The 20925-nt window shown below is 45.7% G+C and overlaps 1 protein-coding gene across 7 annotated transcripts in view; it reads left to right on the forward strand.

Annotated features, from left to right (window-relative positions):
• Nucleotides 1-20925, forward strand: part of LOC118388049 (cAMP-specific 3',5'-cyclic phosphodiesterase 4D-like) — a 469033-nt gene that overhangs the window by 232595 nt on the left and 215513 nt on the right. The window lies entirely within an intron of this gene.

Raw genomic sequence — 20925 nt, forward strand, 5'->3', positions numbered from 1 at the left:
TGTACCCCGTCTAGCACCAGGGTCAGCGCACTCTCAAATGTTGTTTTTTTGCCATCATTGTAAGCCTGCCTCACACACACTAAGTGATGCTTTCATTCTTTTCCCCAGGAAAGATGAGAACCGCCCATAAGCGAGAACCTCTGCTCATCCTAACATTGCAGTGACACTAAGCAGAAACAACCCGTCGGTCTAGCTGAGTGAAGGACACTCGTTTAGAAAATGGGTGTGTAGATATTGTTACAACAGACAAGGGTCGAGGGGTCACAGGAAAATCACAGGAGCATGCCAAAAAGACATGCGGAGACACAAGTCCAATATGATTTTGAAACAGGTGCTGTTATTGTCTTCTAAAACCATTTAGGTATTGGCCTTCCAAAGGTCTAAAGCACATACTATTAGCTATATTCACTAATTATAGATATGTAACATAAAATTATCATCCGTAAACGACGTAGTGCATCACAACATAATGTCTTGTGAATTGGTGTTCCTTAAAATATACATATGAATTGGGTATCGTGAAGCTTGGATTGAATGTCTCAGGTGCTCTTGAGCATTTCTACTGACCAGCGGTATCACTCAATGTTATTGACATGCGTTTCGTAAGCTTGAGCTATTTTGCTAAGTGTTTATTTTCATTGTCATCCAATCCTAGAATATATGTCCGATGAGAGGTCCAAAACGATATGGATCATCACGCACAGCCAAAACACACACACACACACACACACACACACACACACACACACACACACACACACACACACACACACACACACACACACACACACACACACACACACACACACACACACACACACACACACACAACAATCCAGTACAAATCCAATGGAGCAATAGCCAGGATAAGGTTAATCGCATTATCAATGTGATTTGTTCTCTTCCTAGAAAGGGCTATAAGTCATGGAGAGACTCTAGAAAGAGGGGCTTTAATTCACGGAGAGAGCCTGGAAAGAGGGGCTATAATTCATGGAGAGAGTCTGGAAAGAGGGGCTATAGGTCATGGAGAGACTCTAGAAAGAGGGGCTATAAGTCATGGATAGAGTCCAAAAAGAGGGGCTATAGGTCATGGAGAGAGTCTAGAAAGAGGGGCTATATGTCATGGAGAGAGTCTGGAAAGAGGGGCTATATTTCATGGAGAGAGCCTGGAAAGAGGGGCTATATTTCATGGAGAGAGCCTGGAAAGAGTGGCTATATTTCATGGAGAGAGCCTGGAAAGAGGGGCTATATTTCATGGAGAGAGCCTGGAAAGAGGGGCTATATTTCATGGAGAGAGCCTGGAAAGAGGGGCTATATTTCAAGGAGAGACTCTAGAAAGAGGGGCTATAAGTCATGGAGAGACTCTAGAAAGAGGGGCTATAAGTCATGGAGAGACTCTAGAAAGAGGGGCTATAAGTCATGGAGAGACTCTAGAAAGAGGGGCTATAAGTCATGGAGAGACTCTAGAAAGAGGGGCTATAAGTCATGGAGAGACTCTAGAAAGAGGGGCTATAAGTCATGGAGTGAGCCTGGAAAGCGTCACCACCAGTGGCCTCACTACAGCCTCGCTGTGACGCCATTAATTAAATGTGTTGACTTCAGCGGCCTCCCAAATGGCGGCCTATTCCCTATGTAATGCACTACTGTTGGACAGGGCCCATAGAGTTCTGGTCAAAAGTAGTGCACTATTTAGGGAAAATAGTGCCATTTGGGACAGTACCCAAGTCAGCTCATTTAAATAATGGCGTTTGGGACGCTGCCGAAGTCAACACATTTAATTAATGGCGTCTGGGACGCAGGCGAAGTCAGCACATTTAAATAATGGTGTTTGGGACGCAGACTTACCGTTCAGATCAGATGGAGGTGAATCAGGTCGTATTGCATTACATACTGTCTAGGGCCCATGGATATTACACCACGACCTGTCTCATGTTGAAAGGCCACAGAGCCTTTGGGGTCACATTGCAAACTGCATAATTTTATTCCAATTTAGTCACGGACTAGGCAATAGGTGTATTAGCTTATTGAATAATAATTGGTCTTGTGGGAGCTTTGACACACATTGCTGATACTCTTCTCTCTCACAACACGTATGCGCAAGTGTGTGTATGCGCCGCACTCACACAAACACGTATGCACACACACAGAGGGGGAGAAGGGGAGCGGGGGCGGGCGGCGGATGCGGTTACACTGAGTGTGTGTTTGTGTGTGTGTGTTTGTGAGAAATTCTAAGGCTATGACCCAAAGAAATGACATGTGAACTTTACAACCCATTCTACAAAAATATTCAAAAGGGACCCAGTGTTAGTGGACGTACCTGTACCTGATACTAGAACCCACCTGTCTGATAGGAATATGACTGCTTGTGGTTGATCAGTGTACACTGAACCCTCTCCTGTCCTCTCCACTGTCCTCTCCCTAATCCTCTCCCTTGTCCTCCCTTGTCCTCTCCGTTGTCCCCTCCGCTGTCCTCTCCCCTGTCCTCTCTGTTGTCCTCTCTGTTGTCCTCTCTGCTGTCCTCTCTGCTGTCCTCTCCGCTGTCCCCTCCGTTGTCCTCTCCGTTGTCCTCTACGCTGTCCCCGCCCCTGCCCTCTCCATTGTCCTCTCCCCTGTCCTCTCCGTTGTCCTCTCTGCTGTCCCCTGTCCTCTCCATTGTCTTCTCCCCTGTCCTCTGTGCTGTCCCCTCCGCTTTCCCCTCCCCTGTCCTCTCCATTGTCCTCTCCCCTGTCCTCTCTGCCGTCCCCTCCCCTGTCCTCTCCATTGTCCCCTCCTCTGAATGATTATTTTGATATGTCTATTATATTATGGTACAAGATATATTACATTCTGTACACTCTTGGAAACGAAGGTGCTATCTAGAACCTAAAAGGGTTCTTCTGCTGCCCCAATAGGAGAACCCTTTGAAAAACCCATTTTCAGTACAGTTAGAACACTTTTGGTTCTAGGTAGAACCCTTTTGGGTTCCATGTAAAACCCTTTCCACATAGGGTTATACATGGAACCCAAAAGGGTTCTTCCTGGAACCCAAAAGGGTTCTACCCTAAACTACCCTAAACACCTACTAAACACAGTAAATGTTATTAAACACAGTAAATGTTACTAAATAATGTAAATGTTACTAAACACAGTAAATATTACTAAATAATGTAAATGTTACTAAACACAGTAAATATTACTAAATAATGTAAATGTTATTAAAGAATGTAAATGTTACTAAACACAGATGAAATGTTACTAAACACAGATGAAATGTTACTAAACACAGTAAATGTTACTCAACACAGTAAATGTTACTAAACACAGTAAATGTTACTAAACACAGTAAATGTTACTAAACACAGTAAATGTTACTAAACACAGTAAATGTTACTAAACACAGTAAATGTTATTAAAACACAGTAAATGTCTTTGGGACTACGTTGAGGGCTGGTAAAGGAGTCCCAGACAGTGCAATGTATCAACAAGACACATGCAACTTGTTTTGCATCTTCATGGCCACTTTTCTACACATTTTCCATGGTTTGCTCAGTTGTTTATCCAAGTGTATAAAAATAAAAGCATAATAAAACGGGTGCAAACAGGCACATATTACTGGTTGCTGTTCTGTAGATATCTGTCAGTCATTTATTTCTCTTTCTCCCCTTTTAGGTAAGTAAAACTGTGCTTCTGTAGATATCTGTCAGTCATTTATTTCTCTTTCTCCCCTTTTAGGTAAGTAAAACTGTGCTTCTGTAGATATCTGTCAGTCATTTATTTCTCTTTCTCCCCTTTTAGGTAAGTAAAACTGTGCTGGAAGAGGAGCGGTGTCGATGTCGTTGATTATGTGCATTGTAAGGTAACATTTCTAACCATTACTTGAAAATGGCCAATGAAATAATATCCAGTTCCTCATAAGAAAGTTAGCTGATTATGACATCTGTTTGATTAGGTTCATCTGTCATACACATTACTGAATGAATAGCAAACATGAATAGCATCTCAAATCGCCTACCTGTATGATGCTGTACTGTACTGTATTATTTAATTTTTCCCTGATGGCACCGTACTGTATGACCACTATTTTGTGTGCTCCAACGCAACTTTGCCATTTTGTGATTCCTTTGGCATTTATTTTTTTTGTATCTGCTATCATTCTTTTAACAGACAATAACTTTGGAACATCAGATCTGCAGTTTTTTATTTACTTATTTTATTTCAACCTTTATTTAACTAGGCAAGTCAGTTAAGATCAAATTGTTATTTACAATGATGGCCTACACCGGCCAAACCCGGAAGACACTGGGCAATTGTGCGCCACCCTATGGGACTCTCAATCACGGCCGGTTTTGATACAGCCTGGAATCAAACCAGGTGTCTGTAGTGACGCCTCTAGCACTAAGATGCAGTGCCTTAGACTGCTGCGCCACTCGGGCATCCGCAATGGGCCCTTTCTGTAATTCCAACCCAATTTTTGGGGTATCCAAGAGGAAACACCATAGTTACAGAGGCAAGAGAGGAGGAGTCCTAACAAGATTAATGTGGAGGAAAACCAGCCACCTCTTCCCAACATTCTATTGGCCAATGTACAGTCTCTTGATACCAACGAGACTCTCGTAACTGCAATATTATCAATGTTTCCTGAAACATGGCTTTCGGACAAGATAGCCCCCATGGATGTTTGAGGCTATAAACAAGCCCTGTACAGTTGCCAGCGATTTTAATTCCGCGTCATTAGGAGAGGTGACGCCAAACTTCCAGCAAGAAGTATTTTTCACCACTAGGGGGCGATATAGTCCTAGACCACTGTTACTCTACCCACAAGCAAGCATAGAAGGCCTTCCCTCGTCCCCCATTCGGCAAATCAGATCACGATGTCGTACTCCTGCTTCCTGTTTACAAGCAGAAGCTCAAACTTGAAGTACCTGTGACTCGCTCCGTTCAGAAATGGTCATCAGAATCAAAGATTATGCTGCAGGACTGCTAGAGACACTGGCGATAACACCGTCGAGGTAACCACCTCCATCACCGGCTTCATTAGGAAATGCATCGGTGACATTGTCCGCACAGTGAAGGTTCGCTGCATCCCCAATCAAAAGCCCTGGATTAACATAGAGTTTGACACTAAGCTAAAGGACAGGGATACCGCACACAGGGCTATCACAGACAACCCTAAGGCTACGGCTGAGGACAGGAAAAAGTAGAAAAAGTCCCCCTATGATCTCCGCAAAGTCATCTAACGAGCAAAAGGACAATGTAGGACTAAGGTGTAATCATATTTTCACAGGCTCCGATGCCCACGGCATGTGGCAGGGGCACGAGTCCATTACAGACTACAAAAGGAAGACCCAGCCGTAATAACAACACCATGCCTCGCGTAAGGGCCCCCGCTGACCCAGAGGACTGGGTGATCTCGCTCTCCGAGGCCGCCGCCAGTAAGGTCTTTAATCAGGTCAACACTCGCAAGGCCGAACGGGATTCCAGAGCGCATTCTCAGAGCATGCACAGAACATCTGGCAGGCATATTCACAGTCATTTTCAACCTCTCCTTGTCCCAGTCTGTAATCCCCATTTGTCTTAAACTGACTACCATCATTCCTGTTCCCAAGAACTCTAAGGCTTCACGCCACAATGACTACCGCCCTGTAACACACATCTATAATCATGAAGTGCTTTGAAAGTCTGGTTATGACATACATCAACTACATCTCAGACACCCTAGACCCATTCGAATTTGCATACCTCCCCAAAAGATCCATAGACTACGCAATCTCAAATGCACTCCACATTGCCCTGCCACCTAGATAAGAGGAATACCTATGTGAGAATGCTGCTCATTGACCACAGCTCAGCGTTCAACACCATTGTCCCCGCTAAGCTTGTCACCAAGCTTTAAACCCTGTGACTGAACACCTCTCTCTGCAACTGGATCCTGGACTTCCCGATGGGCAGACCCCAGGTGGTAAGGGTAGGCAACATCACCTCCACCACGCTGACTCTCAACCAGGGGGGCCCACAGGGGTGTGTCCTTAGTCCCCTCCTGTATTCCCTGTTCACCCACGACGTGGCCACTCACAACTCCAACACCATCGTCATGTTTGCTGACGACACGATGGTGGTAGGCCTGATCACCGGCGACAATGAGACAGCCTTCAAGGAGGAGGTCAGTGGCCTGTCAGGGTGGTGCTGGGACAACAATTTATCCCACAATGTCAGTAAAACCAAGGAGCAAATCGTGGATTGACGGAAACGGGAAGGAAAACACACCCCTATCCACATCGACGGAGCTGCAGTGGAGTGGGTTGAGAGATTCAAGTTGTGTCCAAATCACCAAGGATTTAATACACACACGTGGTGTCGTGAAGAATTCGCGAAAGCGCCTCTTCCCCATCAGGAGGTTGAAAAGGTTGGACATTAAAAAAATCTTAACAAAGTTCTACAGCTGCAACATTTAGAGCATCTTGACTGGCTACATCACCGCTTGGTATGCAGACAGCACCGCCCTCGACCGCCTGTCGCTACACCGCCCTCGACCGCATGGCGCTACACCGCCCTCGACCGCCTGGCGCTACACCGCCCTCGACCGCATGGCACTACACCGCCCTCGACCGCCTGGCACTACACCGCCCTCGACCGCATGGCACTACACCGCCCCCGACCGCATGGCACTACAGAGGGTGGAGCCGACAGCCCAGGAATCACTTGGGCCGAGCTCCCTGCCATCCAGGACCTCTATTTCAGGCGGTATGAAAGGCCTGGAAAATCGTTAAAGACTCCAGCCACCCAAGCCATAGACTGTTCTCTCTGCTTGCGCACGGCAAGCGGTACCGGTACATCAAGTCTGACACCAACAGGCTCCTGAACAACTTCTATCCCCAAACCATAATACTGCTAAATAGCTAACTAAATGGCTACACAATCTGAGTTGACCGTTGTATTTTATTTTTGCACTGTCTCTATGCACACGCACGCACACTTTATTTGTTCACACCCACATAACATGCACACACAGGTATACTGACTCAACCCACTCACATACAATCATCATATACGCTACTGCTACTCTGTTTATCAAATATCCTGATGCCTAGTCACCTTACCCCCATACATATCTACCTCTATCACTCCAGTATCCCTGCACATTGTAAATATGTTACTGGAACTGACTGACCCTGTATATGGTATACTTACTTACTTTATCGTGTTCTTCTTATTTTTATTTATTGTGTTTTTGTTCAACGTTATGTTATTTTTACTACTACATGGATATTGATTACTGCATTGTTGGGTTTAGAGCATTTCACTGTACTTGTGCACTTGACATTAAAACTTAAAACATATTAGTGACTAACACTCAATACTTTAAATTTTAATCATTTAGCAGATGCTCTTACCCAGAGCAATTAGGGTTAAGTGCCTTGCTCAATGGCACGTCAACAGATTTTTCATCTAGTCAGCTCGGGAATTCTAACCAGCAACATTTCAGTTACTGGCCCAACGCTCAGTTATTACCACTCAGTACATAGGCAGTCACTAGCACTCAGTACATAGGCAGTCACTAGCACTCAGTACATAGGCAGTCACTAGCACTCAGTACATAGGCAGTCACTAGCACTCAGTACATGGGCAGTCACTAGCACTCAGTACATAGGCAGTCACTAGCACTCAGTACATAGGCAGTCACTAGCACTCAGTACATAGGCAGTCACTAGCACTCAGTACATAGGCAGTCACTAGCACTCAGTACATAGGCAGTCACTAGCACTCAGTACATAGGCAGTCACTACCACTCAGTACATAGGCAGTCACTACCACTCAGTACATAGGCAGTCACTACCACTCAGTACATAGGCAGTCACTACCACTCAGTACATAGGCAGTCACTACCACTCTGTACATAGGCAGTCACTACCACTCAGTACATACAGTAGGCAGTGACTACCGGTGTTTGGGAAGCTACTCTGAAATCATACTAAACTACCAATTACTGTACACTGGAAGAAGTTAAGCTATACTAAAGCTACCCTTAAGAGAAATACTGTATAGTTTACTTAACTAAAGCTACCCTTAAGAGAAATACTGTATAGTTTACTTAACTAAAGCTACCCTTAAGAGAAATACTGTATAGTTTACTTAACTAAAGTTACTTTGAAAATGTAATTCACCACATCCAAGTTACTTTGTGATATGTAAATCTGAAATGTCAGACTACAAATGACAAGAACAGGTCACTCTGGAGTCAGATGTTAAACAGAATGTTAAACAGAATGTGTAATTTAGCCTAATAAACACAACAAATATGTTTAAATATGTTTAAATATGTTTCAAGTGAGAATTAGGAAGGTTTGATAATGAAAAAGAAAGGAAATTATTGCGTACTTCACCCATATAGTAGTGTGCAGTTCCAGTAGTTAGCTACTCCGCTACACGATTTGAATTGAGTTCAACTACCACCAAGTTACTGCTAAATGTAGTTACATTACTAGTTGAACTACATATAGTTCACTACTCCCCAACACAGGTGACAATGTGTGGCTCAGTTGGTAGAGCATAGTGCTTGCAACATCAGGGTTGTGTGCCAATTCCCACAGGGGACTAGTATGAAAATGTGTGCACTCACTACTGCATGTCACTCTGGATAAGAGTGTCTGCTTAATGGTAACCAATGTATAACTAATGCTGTACATTACAGTCACTTCCAGGTGTTTTTATTTTGTCAAACCAATTTTAAAAAAATATTGTACTCTTTCTTTTTCTCTCTCTTTTTTTTCTCTCTCTCTCTCGCTCGCTGAGCTGAGCTCATAGAGAGATGAAGGAGCTCCCTGCCAGGCTCCTAGATGCTGGGTTACGTAATTCACTTATTCCAACGTGTCTCCCTGGTGTATAGGAGCTGCAGCATCCCTCTCAGGCAGTCAGAATACGTGCTCAGAATGCTTCACATTTTGCCATGGGTGTGTTTTTTTTTTGCCCACCCCGAATCAACAAAGCCTCTGAATCTAACCTCTAAACATATTCAAAAACACAATTCATATTTATCATTAGTCAAGCCTAGTAGAAATGGTTTGTTTTAAAATATCGATATTAATATACAAATTAAAATTATAATTAAAATATAGTCATGTTCAGTATTATTGTTTACTGATGAAATAAAGGGGAAGGAGTTCTTAGGAGCGCTTCTTGTGAAATCCCAGACAGCCTGATCCCAGACTGCCTGATCCCAGACTGCCTGATCCCAGACTGCCTGATCCCAGACTGTCTGATCCCAGACTGCCTGATCCCAGACATCCTGATTCCAGATATCCTGATTCCAGATATCCTGATCCCAGACTGCCTGATCCCAGACTGCCTGATCCCAGACTGCCTGATCCCAGACATCCTGATTCTAGATATCCTGATTCCAGATATCCTGATCCCATACTGCCTGATCCCAGACTGCCTGATCCCAGACTGCCTGATCCCAGACTGCCTTTCTCACCTCCCCTCCCTTCATATCAATAGAGCTGTTTTGGAGAGCGAGAGCTAAAGTGCTTTGGGGTCTTGTTAAATGAAATATTCAGACAGAAATGTGGAGTTCTTCAGCATAACCAACGCCTCATGGAGACGGAGACATATTGATTTGTAAAGAGATGCCCTGAGGCTGAGGCTTGGATGAAGCTTTTAAAATGGATGATTTATGAATGGTTTTTCTAATAGAACTCCTTTCCTCCGTTCAACTTCACTTTGATTTGGATGGGATTCTGTTTTGCTTGTGTGTGTGTGGGTGTGGGTGTTTGTGAGAGAGAGCAAGTGTGCGTGCGTCCGTGTGTGTGTGTGTCCGTGTGTGTGTGCGTCCGTGTGTGTCTACAGTACGTATCTGTTTGAGCGCTCACATATATAATTGTGTGTGACGTGTGTATTTTCCTGTTCCCATGAACCGCCCCAGATCTCAGATAGATGGCGATTGCTCCACCCTCCGTTCATATCCCAGAGCCTGGCGTGTCCCGGTTCATAAATAAACCCAACTGCATGATGGTCCAACGGAGGATTTTCCCCTCTCGCCAGCAGAAAAACAACATTAGCAAAACCGCCAACCTAGCAAAATATATCAAAGCAGTCTGGATTAGGTGGGGGAGGATTGAAACTTGGGAGCTGTTGGGCTCATAGAACTCATGAGATGTTTTGTCAATTTGCACGCGCTCCAAGCTTTTTTCACAGAAATAGTGTCCCTGTCCTACAACATTTGGCACTGTTTTTCATGTTGGCCCTGTCCAGAAACATGTTGGCCCTGTCTAGAAACATGTTGGCCCTGTCTAGAAACATGTTGGCCCTGTCCAGAAACATGTTGTCCCTGTCTAGAAACATGTCGGCCCTGTCTAGAAACATGTTGGCCTTGTCTAGAAACATGTTGTCCCTGTCTAGAAACATGTTGTCCCTGTCTAGAAACATGTTGGCCTTGTCTAGAAACATGTTGTCCCTGTCTAGAAACATGTTGTCCCTGTCTAGAAACATGTTGGCCTTGTCTAGAAACATGTTGTCCCTGTCTAGAAACATGTTGGCCCTGTCTAGAAACATGTTGGCCCTGTCCAGAAACATGTTGTCCCTGTCTAGAAACATGTTGGCCCTGTCTAGAAACATGTTGGCCTTGTCTAGAAACATGTTGGCCTTGTCTAGAAACATGTTGTCCCTGTCTAGAAACATGTTGTCCCTGTCTAGAAACATGTTGTCCCTGTCTAGAAACATGTTGTCCCTGTCTAGAAACATGTTGTCCCTGTCTAGAAACATGTTGTCCCTGTCTAGAAACATGTTGTCCCTGTCCAGAAACATGTTGTCCCTGTCTAGAAACATGTTGGCCCTGTCTAGAAACATGTTGGCCCTGTCTAGAAACATGTTGGCCCTGTCCAGAAACATGTTGTCCCTGTCCAGAAACATGTTGTCCCTGTCTAGAAACATGTTGGCCTTGTCTAGAAACATGTTGGCCTTGTCTAGAAACATGTTGGCCCTGTCTAGAAACATATTGGTCCTGTCTAGAAACATATTGGCCCTGTCTAGAAACATGTGTGCCCTGTCTAACAACATGTGGGCCCTTTCTAGAAACATGTTGGCCCTGTCTAGAAACGTATTGGCCCTTTCTAGAAATGTGTTGGCCCTTTCTAGAAATGTGTTGGCCTTGTCTAGAACGTGTTGGCCCTGTCTAGAAACATGTTGGCCTTGTCTAGAACGTGTTGGCCCTGTCTAGAAACATGTTGGCCCTGTCTAGAAACATGTTGTCCCTGTCTAGAAACATGTTGTCCCTGTCTAGAAACATGTTGTCCCTGTCTAGAAACATGTTGTCCCTGTCCAGAAACATGTTGTCCCTGTCTAGAAACATGTTGGCCCTGTCTAGAAACATGTTGGCCCTGTCCAGAAACATGTTGTCCCTGTCCAGAAACATGTTGTCCCTGTCTAGAAACATGTTGGCCTTGTCTAGAAACGTCTTGGCCCTGTCTATAAATGTGTTGGCCTTGTCTATAAATGTGTTGGCCCTTTCTATAAATGTGTTGGCCCTCTCTAGAAACATTTTGGCCCTGTCTAATATATGCCATTTAGCAGACGCTTTTATCCAAAGCGACTTACAGTCATGTGTGCATACATTCTACGTATGGGTGGTCCCGGGAATCGAACCCACTACCCTGGCGTTACAAGCGCCATGCTCTACCAACTGTGCTACAGAAGGACCACCTGTCTAGAAACGTGTTGGCCCTCTCTAGAAACATTTTGGCCCTGTCTAGAAACATGTTGGCCCTGTCTAGAAACGTGTTGGCCCTGTCTAGAAACGTGTTGTCCCTGTCTAACAATATATTGGCCCTTTCTAGAAACATGTTGGCCTTGTCTAGAAACATGTTGGCCCTGTCTAGAAACGTGTTGGCTCTGTCTAGAAACATGTTGGCCCTGTCTAGAAACGTGTTGGCCCTGTCTAACAATATATTGGCCCTTTCTAGAAACATGTTGGCCTTGTCTAGGAACATGTTGGCCCTGTCTAGGAACATGTTGGCCCTCTTCAGAAATATGTTGGCCCTGTTTAGAAACATGTTGGTCCTTTCTAGAAACATGTTGGCCCTTTCTAGAAATGTGTTGGCCCTGTCTAGAAAAATGTGTTGGCCCTGTCTAGAAAAATGTGTTGGCCCTGTCTAGAAACGTGTTGGCCCTTTCCAGAAACATGTTGTTCCTGTCTAAAAACATGTGAGCCCTTTCTAGAAACGTGTTGGCCCTGTCTAGAAACGTGTTGGCCTTGTCTGGAAATGTGTTGGCCCTGTCTAGAAACATGTTGGCCCTTTCTAGAAACATATAGGCCCTGTCTAGAAACATGTGTGCCCTGTCTAACAACATGTTGACCCTGTCTAGAAACATATTGGCCCTTTCTAGAAACATGTTGGCCTTGTCTAGAAACATGTTGGCCCTTTCTAGAAACATGTTGGCCCTGTCTAGAAACGTGTTGGCCCTGTCTAGAAATGTGTTGGCCCTGTTTAGAAACATGTTGGCCCTTTCTAGAAACGTGTTGGCTCTGTCTAGAAATGTGTTGGCCCTGTTTAGAAACATGTTGGCCCTGTCTAGAAACATGTTGGCCCTTTCTAGAAACGTGTTGGCCCTTTCTAGAAATGTGTTGGCCCTTTCTAGAAACGTGTTGGCCCTGTCTAGAAATGTGTTGGCCCTGTCTAGAAATATGTTGGCCCTTTCTAGAAACATGTTGGCCCTTTCTAGAAACATGTTGGCCCTCTTTAGAAACATGTTGGCCCTTTCTAGAAACATGTTGGCCCTTTCTAGAAACATGTTGGCCCTTTCTAGAAACATGTTGGCCCTTTCTAGAAACATGTTGGCCCTGTCTAGAAATATGTTGGCCCTGTTTAGAAACATGTTGGCCCTTTCTAGAAACATGTTGGCCCTTTCTAGAAACATGTTGGCCCTGTCTAGAAACATGTTGGCCCTTTCTAGAAACATGTTGGCCCTTTCTAGAAACATGTTGGCCCTTTCTAGAAACATGTTGGCACTGTTTAGAAATGTGTTGGCCCTGTCTAAAAACATGTTGGCCCTGTTTAGAAACATGTGGTCCTTCTGTAGCTCAGTTGGTAGAGCATGGCGCTTGTAACGCCAGGGTAGTGGGTTCGATCCCCGGGACCACCCATACGTAGAATGTATGCACACATGACTGTAAGTCGCTTTGGATAAAAGCGTCTGCTAAATGGCATATATGTTGGCCCATGTCTAGAAACGTGTTGGCCCTGTCTAGAAACGTGTTGTCCCTGTCTAACAATATATTGGCCCTTTCTAGAAACATGTTGGCCTTGTCTAGAAACATGTTGGCCCTGTCTAGAAACGTGTTGGCTCTGTCTAGAAACATGTTGGCCCTGTCTAGAAACGTGTTGGCCCTGTCTAACAATATATTGGCCCTTTCTAGAAACATGTTGGCCTTGTCTAGGAACATGTTGGCCCTGTCTAGGAACATGTTGGCCCTCTTCAGAAATATGTTGGCCCTGTTTAGAAACATGTTGGTCCTTTCTAGAAACATGTTGGCCCTTTCTAGAAATGTGTTGGCCCTGTCTAGAAAAATGTGTTGGCCCTGTCTAGAAAAATGTGTTGGCCCTGTCTAGAAAAATGTGTTGGCCCTGTCTAGAAACGTGTTGGCCCTTTCCAGAAACATGTTGTTCCTGTCTAAAAACATGTGAGCCCTTTCTAGAAACGTGTTGGCCCTGTCTAGAAACGTGTTGGCCTTGTCTGGAAATGTGTTGGCCCTGTCTAGAAACATGTTGGCCCTTTCTAGAAACATATAGGCCCTGTCTAGAAACATGTGTGCCCTGTCTAACAACATGTTGACCCTGTCTAGAAACATATTGTCCCTTTCTAGAAACATGTTGGCCTTGTCTAGAAACATGTTGGCCCTTTCTAGAAACATGTTGGCCCTGTTTAGAAACATGTTGGCCTTGTCTAGAAACATGTTGGCCCTTTCTAGAAACATGTTGGCCCTGTCTAGAAACGTGTTGGCCCTGTCTAGAAATGTGTTGGCCCTGTTTAGAAACATGTTGGCCCTTTCTAGAAACGTGTTGGCCCTGTCTAGAAATGTGTTGGCCCTGTTTAGAAACATGTTGGCCCTGTCTAGAAACATGTTGGCCCTTTCTAGAAACGTGTTGGCCCTTTCTAGAAATGTGTTGGCCCTTTCTAGAAATATGTTGGCCCTTTCTAGAAACATGTTGGCCCTTTCTAGAAACATGTTGGCCCTCTTTAGAAACATGTTGGCCCTTTCTAGAAACATGTTGGCCCTTTCTAGAAACATGTTGGCCCTTTCTAGAAACATGTTGGCCCTTTCTAGAAACATGTTGGCCCTGTCTAGAAATATGTTGGCCCTGTTTAGAAACATGTTGGCCCTTTCTAGAAACATGTTGGCCCTTTCTAGAAACATGTTGGCCCTGTCTAGAAACATGTTGGCCCTTTCTAGAAACATGTTGGCCCTTTCTAGAAACATGTTGGCCCTTTCTAGAAACATGTTGGCACTGTTTAGAAATGTGTTGGCCCTGTCTAAAAACATGTTGGCCCTGTTTAGAAACATGTGGTCCTTCTGTAGCTCAGTTGGTAGAGCATGGCGCTTGTAACGCCAGGGTAGTGGGTTCGATCCCCGGGACCACCCATACGTAGAATGTATGCACACATGACTGTAAGTCGCTTTGGATAAAAGCGTCTGCTAAATGGCATATATGTTGGCCCTGTCTACAAACATGTTGGCCCTGTCTACAAACATGTTGGCCCTGTCTAAAAACATGTTGGCCCTGTCTAAAAACATGTTGGCCCTGTCTAAAAACATGTTGGCCCTGTCTAAAAACATGTTGGCACTGTTTAGAAACATGTTGGCCCTGTTTAGAAACATGTTGGCCCTGTCTAAAAACATGTTGGCCCTGTCTAAAAACATGTTGGCCCTGTCTAAAAACATGTTGGCCCTGTTTAGAAACATGTTGGCCCTGTTTAGAAACATGTTGGCCCTGTCTAAAAACATGTTGGCCCTGTCTAAAAACATGTTGGCCCTGTTTAGAAACATGTTGGCCCTGTTTAGAAACATGTTGGCCCTGTTTAGAAACATGTTGGCTCTGTCTAGAAACATGTTGGCCCTGTTTAGAAACATGTTGGCTCTGTCTAGAAACATGTTGGCCTTGTCTAGAATCATGTTGGCCCTGTTTAGAAACAACATCTAGCCTCTATCTTGTTTAGCTCGGATTTATTGGACAAGTGTAAGCAATACGGCAAAATTTTACAAGCATATCTGAGGGCAAGCTGGTGGGTGCTACTACCATAGGCCCTAATTTTTATATCCATGTGTTTCAAATCTACATGAAGTTCTTAGGGTAAGTTCCTACAGCGAAGGGTTAGTTCCTACAGCGAAGGGTTAGTTCCTACGACAAAGGGTTAGTTCCTAGGGTTAGTTCCTTGCGGGAAGGGTTAAGGTTAGTTCCTAGGGCAAGGGTTAGTTCCTAGGGGGAAGGGTTAAGGTTAGTTCCTAGGGCAAAGGGTTAGTTCCTAGGGCAAAGGGTTAGTTCCTAGGGGATAGGGTTAGAGTTAGTTCCTAGGGCAAAGGGTTAGGGGCTAGGGTTAGTTCCTAGGGCGAGGGTTAGTGTTCGTTCCTACGGCGAAGGGTTAGCTCCTAGAGCGAAGGGTTAGTTCCTAGGGCAAAGGGTTAGGGTTAGTTCCTAGGGCGAGGGTTAGTGTTCGTTCCTGGGGCGAAGGGTTAGCTCCTAGGGTGAAGGGTTAGTTCCTAGGGCAAAGGGTTAGGGGCTAGGGTTAGTTCCTAGGGAGAGGGGTTAGTGTTAGTTCCTTGGGGGAAAGGGTTAGTTCCTAGGGCGAACGTTTAGGGTTCGTTCTCCTGTTTCCTTATATATATATATTTTATTTTTTAACTAGGCAAGTCAGTTAAGAACAAATTCTTATTTGCAATGACGGCCTAGGAACAGTGGGTTAACTGCCTTGTTCAGTTTTTACCTTGTCAGCTCAGGGATTCAATCTAGCAACCTTCCGGTTACTAGTCCAACGCTCTAACCACTTGGCAACCTGCCACCCCATATCTGTCACTGTCTTCTTTCCAGGTGTCTCTATTATGGTGCTCTAACCAGAGGGACATGAAGTGAATGGCCCTGATAAAGTCCCTCAGTGAGAGATGGCTCTAACCAGAGGGACATGAAGTGAATGGCCCTGATAAAGTCCCTCAGTGAGAGATGGCTCTAACCAGAGGGACATGAAGTGAATGGCCCTGATAAAGTCCCTCAGTGAGAGATGGCTCTAACCAGAGGGACATGAAGTGAATGGCCCTGATAAAGTCCCTCAGTGAGAGATGGCTCTAACAAGAGGGACATGAAGTGAATGGCCCTGATAAAGTCCCTCAGTGAGAGATGGCTCTAACCAGAGGGACATGAAGTGAATGGCCCTGATAAAGTCCCTCAGTGAGAGAGTAGATGTCTAATCTTCTAAACCAGCGCTGTAAGAGACACTAAATAACACTGGAATGGTCCTGTGTGTTTTCAGTGACTGGACAGTGGGACAGAGAGCAGAGCTGAATGATTCATGTGGGCTGAGCAGGGACTTCCTGTGTGTGTGTCTGTGTTTGTGTGTGTGCGTGTGTTTGTGTGCTCGTGTGTATTCGTGTATTATTGTCAATGCGCTTGTGTGCATGTGTCTGCCCGTATGTATGTGTGTGTGTGTGTGTGTGTCAACTTAATTATCTTCTCTGTGTATAAATGATGCAACGCTTAACTCCCACACCAGAGATGGTAGATAGAGGGAGTCGGCATGCACTACTGCACCATATACCACAGGGGCCTAGCTCTATGTAACGTCACTCTCCAATCCATATCAATACTGACAGATGTGCTGTCACCTCTTTTGGCCTTAAGAAAAACAACTCCTGCTCTAAACTCTAAGTCAGTGTTTCCCAACCCTGGTCCTCCAGTACCCCCAACAGTACACCAACCCTGGTCTTCCAGTACCACCAACCCTGATCTTCCAGTACTGAAGGACCAGGGTAGGGGTACTGAAGGACCAGGGTTGGTGTACTGTTGGGGGTACTGGAGGACCAGGGTTGGGGTACTGTTGGGGTACTGAAGGACCAGGGTTGGGGTACTGTTGGGGTACTGAAGGACCAGGGTTGGGGTACTGAAGGACCAGGGTTGGGGTACTGTTGGGGTACTGAAGGACCAGGGTTGGGGTACTGAAGGACCAGGGTTGGGGTACTGAAGGACCAGGGTTGGGGTACTGTTGGGGGTACTGGAGGACCAGGGTTGGTGTACTGTTGGGGGTACTGGAGGACCAGGGTTGGGGTACTGTTGGGGGTACTGGAGGACCAGGGTTGGGGTACTGTTGGGGTACTGAAGGACCAGGGTTGGTGTACTGTTGGGGGTACTGAAGGACCAGGGTTGGTGTACTGTTGGGGTACTGAAGGACCAGGGTTGGAGTACTGTTGGGGTACTGAAGGACCAGGGTTGGGGTACTGAAGGACCAGGGTTGGGGTACTGAAGGACCAAGGTTGGGGTACTGGAGGACCAAGGTTGGGGTACTGAAGGACCAAGGTTGGGGTACTGAAGGACCAGGGTTGGGGTACTGAAGGACCAGGGTTGGGGTACTGTTGGGGTACTGAAGGACCAGGGTTGGGGTACTGAAGGACCAGGGTTGGGGTACTGGAGGACCAAGGTTGGGGTACTGGAGGACCAGGGTTGGGGTACTGTTGGGGTACTGAAGGACCAGGGTTGGGGTACTGAAGGACCAAGGTTGGGGTACTGAAGGACCAGGGTTGGGGTACTGGAGGACCAGGGTTGGGGTACTGGAGGACCAGGGTTGGGGTACTGAAGGACCAGGGTTGGGGTACTGGAGGACCAGGGTTGGGGTACTGGAGGACCAGGGTTGGGGTACTGGAGGACCAGGGTTGGGGTACTGGAGGACCAGGGTTGGGGTACTGGAGGACCAGGGTTGGGGTACTGGAGGACCAGGGTTGGGGTACTGGAGGACCAGGGTTGGTGTACTGAAGGACCAGGGTTGGTGTACTGTTGGGGTACTGAAGGACCAAGGTTGGGGTACTGGAGGACCAAGGTTGGGGTACTGAAGGACCAGGGTTGGGGTACTGAAGGACCAGGGTTGGGGTACTGTTGGGGGTACTGGAGGACCAAGGTTGGTGTACTGTTGGGGGTACTGGAGGACCAGGGTTGGGGTACTGTTGGGGTACTGAAGGACCAGGGTTGGTGTACTGTTGGGGGTACTGGAGGACCAGGGTTGGAGTACTGTTGGGGTACTGAAGGACCAGGGTTGGGGTACTGAAGGACCAGGGTTGGGGTACTGAAGGACCAGGGTTGGGGTACTGAAGGACCAGGGTTGGGGTACTGAAGGACCAAGGTTGGGGTACTGGAGGACCAAGGTTGGGGTACTGAAGGACCAAGGTTGGGGTACTGAAGGACCAGGGTTGGGGTACTGAAGGACCAGGGTTGGGGTACTGTTGGGGTACTGAAGGACCAGGGTTGGGGTACTGTTGGGGGTACTGGAGGACCAGGGTTGGGGTACTGTTGGGGTACTGAAGGAACAGGGTTGGGGTACTGTTGGGGTACTGAAGGACCAGGGTTGGGGTACTGAAGGACCAGGGTTGGGGTACTGAAGGACCAGGGTTGGGGTACTGTTGGGGGTACTGGAGGACCAGGGTTGGTGTACTGTTGGGGGTACTGGAGGACCAGGGTTGGTGTACTGTTGGGGGTACTGGAGGACCAGGGTTGGTGTACTGTTGGGGTACTGAAGGACCAGGGTTGGAGTACTGTTGGGGTACTGAAGGACCAGGGTTGGGGTACTGAAGGACCAAGGTTGGGGTACTGGAGGACCAAGGTTGGGGTACTGAAGGACCAAGGTTGGGGTACTGAAGGACCAGGGTTGGGGTACTGAAGGACCAGGGTTGGGGTACTGTTGGGGTACTGAAGGACCAGGGTTGGGGTACTGAAGGACCAGGGTTGGGGTACTGTTGGGGTACTGAAGGACCAGGGTTGGGGTACTGAAGGACCAAGGTTGGGGTACTGAAGGACCAGGGTTGGGGTACTGAAGGACCAGGGTTGGTGTACTGAAGGACCAGGGTTGGTGTACTGTTGGGGTACTGAAGGACCAAGGTTGGGGTACTGGAGGACCATGTTTAGGAAACATTGCTCTAAGGAAGCACATGCTGGAAAAGGTTATATTGTAAAGCAGTGAAGGTTGATTCCTTTTGTTAGTGTTGTAAAACAGTGAAGGTTGATTCCTTTTGTTAGTGTTGTAAAACAGTGAAGGTTATTTCATTTTGTTAGTGTTGTAAAGCAGTGAAGGTTGATTCATTTTGTTAGTGTTGCAAACCAGTGAAGGTTGATTTATTATGTAGCATTGTAAAGCAGTGAAGGTTATTTTAGTCGTGTTGTAATACAGTGGAGGCTGAATTATTTTAAATGCATTGTAAAACAGTGAACCTGATTTATTTTAGTCTGAGCATTAGAGAGTATAGTGCTGTAAAGTGGAAAGAAACAGCTTTACATTTTTTAGTTATGTTTTTATTGTTAAAGTGTGTGTGTGTATGTATGTGTGTGTGCATGTTTTCTTAAGGTTTTTTGTACTTTAGTTTGGCGTTGGAGGTGTAATGTTTAGCCAAACCCTAACCTCTTCCTGTTCGTCCCAAGGTCTTACAGGGGAACAAAATCAAATATATGTAACAAATAACTTACTTAAGGAGTTTGAACATAATTAGAGCAACATCATCTGATCATGAAATGTATCCACGGGAGCTATTGATTTGCTGTCTACTGTACCAAAACTGCTCATTGGAACATTTCCGTCATTGGAGATCATTACAATTTCGGGCCTGATTGCTTATGGGAAAAGTTCTGAAATGAGATATTATAGCTTCTTGCGATGTTATAATGGAAGCTACCAACGTTGTAGTCATTCTAAGCGTTGTACCTATACATTTTTTCCAGTTCGATTGTGATATGAACTATCAGCTCCTCTTGAGATTAAAAACCTACACATTAAGAACATACTGATATTGTTCCACTCTTTACCTATATGATTACGGCAACTGATTCCTCTCAAAAGATCACCGTGTATAGTTTTGGCAGTCAATTGAAATGGACGACTCACTTGTGTTGTGGTCCAATTCTCTAACATGGCCTTATCTCCTTTTACCTCGTCCTGTATCCCCATACCCACTGACAGATGAGATAAATGGATGGGTCTCTACTGTATTACTTTAACATATTTATCTACTGCAGATGAGTGGGAATAGATGAACAAGTGATGAGGAAAGGAAGCTGTTGAAGAGATTTGGGCCTCAGCTCCCAGTGTCACCTTGGTCATCTGTCTCTTTCCCACTGACGCCATGTAGTGTGGAATCCAGACGGCTTTGTTGATTGGATACTTGGCACGGCTCTGGCTCCTCCCATGAGGATTCTGGGAGTCGGATTTTGGGGGAAGTTTTCTAGCATAATAAATATGTCTGCCATTGTGTGCCATTGGGGAAATTTGATAGCCGTCTAAGGCTGAAACGGTTCTGTCTGCTGGGTTCTAAACCAGTCTCTCTGGACGCTAACAAACAATGTTGTTATAGTGTAGCTCTCAGACCAAGACATTCTTACTGTTCTCACAGATTGTTTGTTTTTGGCTAGTAATTATGTTACTGCCCTCAAAGCTTGTCAGTCCAAATTGAATGGGTAGACACTGCAACTAAACTGAAAGTGGATCTGTTTTTTGTTGTTTCATTTTTTTTACTCCAGTCCCAGTCCTCTAATTAAGCAATAATCCTCGAGGGGGTGTGGTATATGGCTAATATACCACAGCTAAGGGCTTTTCTTAGGACACAGTCCTTAGCCGTCATATATTGGCCATATATCACAAACCCCTGAGGTGCCTTATTGCTATTATAAACTGGTTACCAATGTAATTAGAGCAGTAAAAATTTATGTTTTGTCA

This window comes from Oncorhynchus keta, chromosome 9 (genome assembly GCF_023373465.1).
Source record: "Oncorhynchus keta strain PuntledgeMale-10-30-2019 chromosome 9, Oket_V2, whole genome shotgun sequence".
Classification (NCBI taxonomy): domain Eukaryota; kingdom Metazoa; phylum Chordata; class Actinopteri; order Salmoniformes; family Salmonidae; genus Oncorhynchus; species Oncorhynchus keta.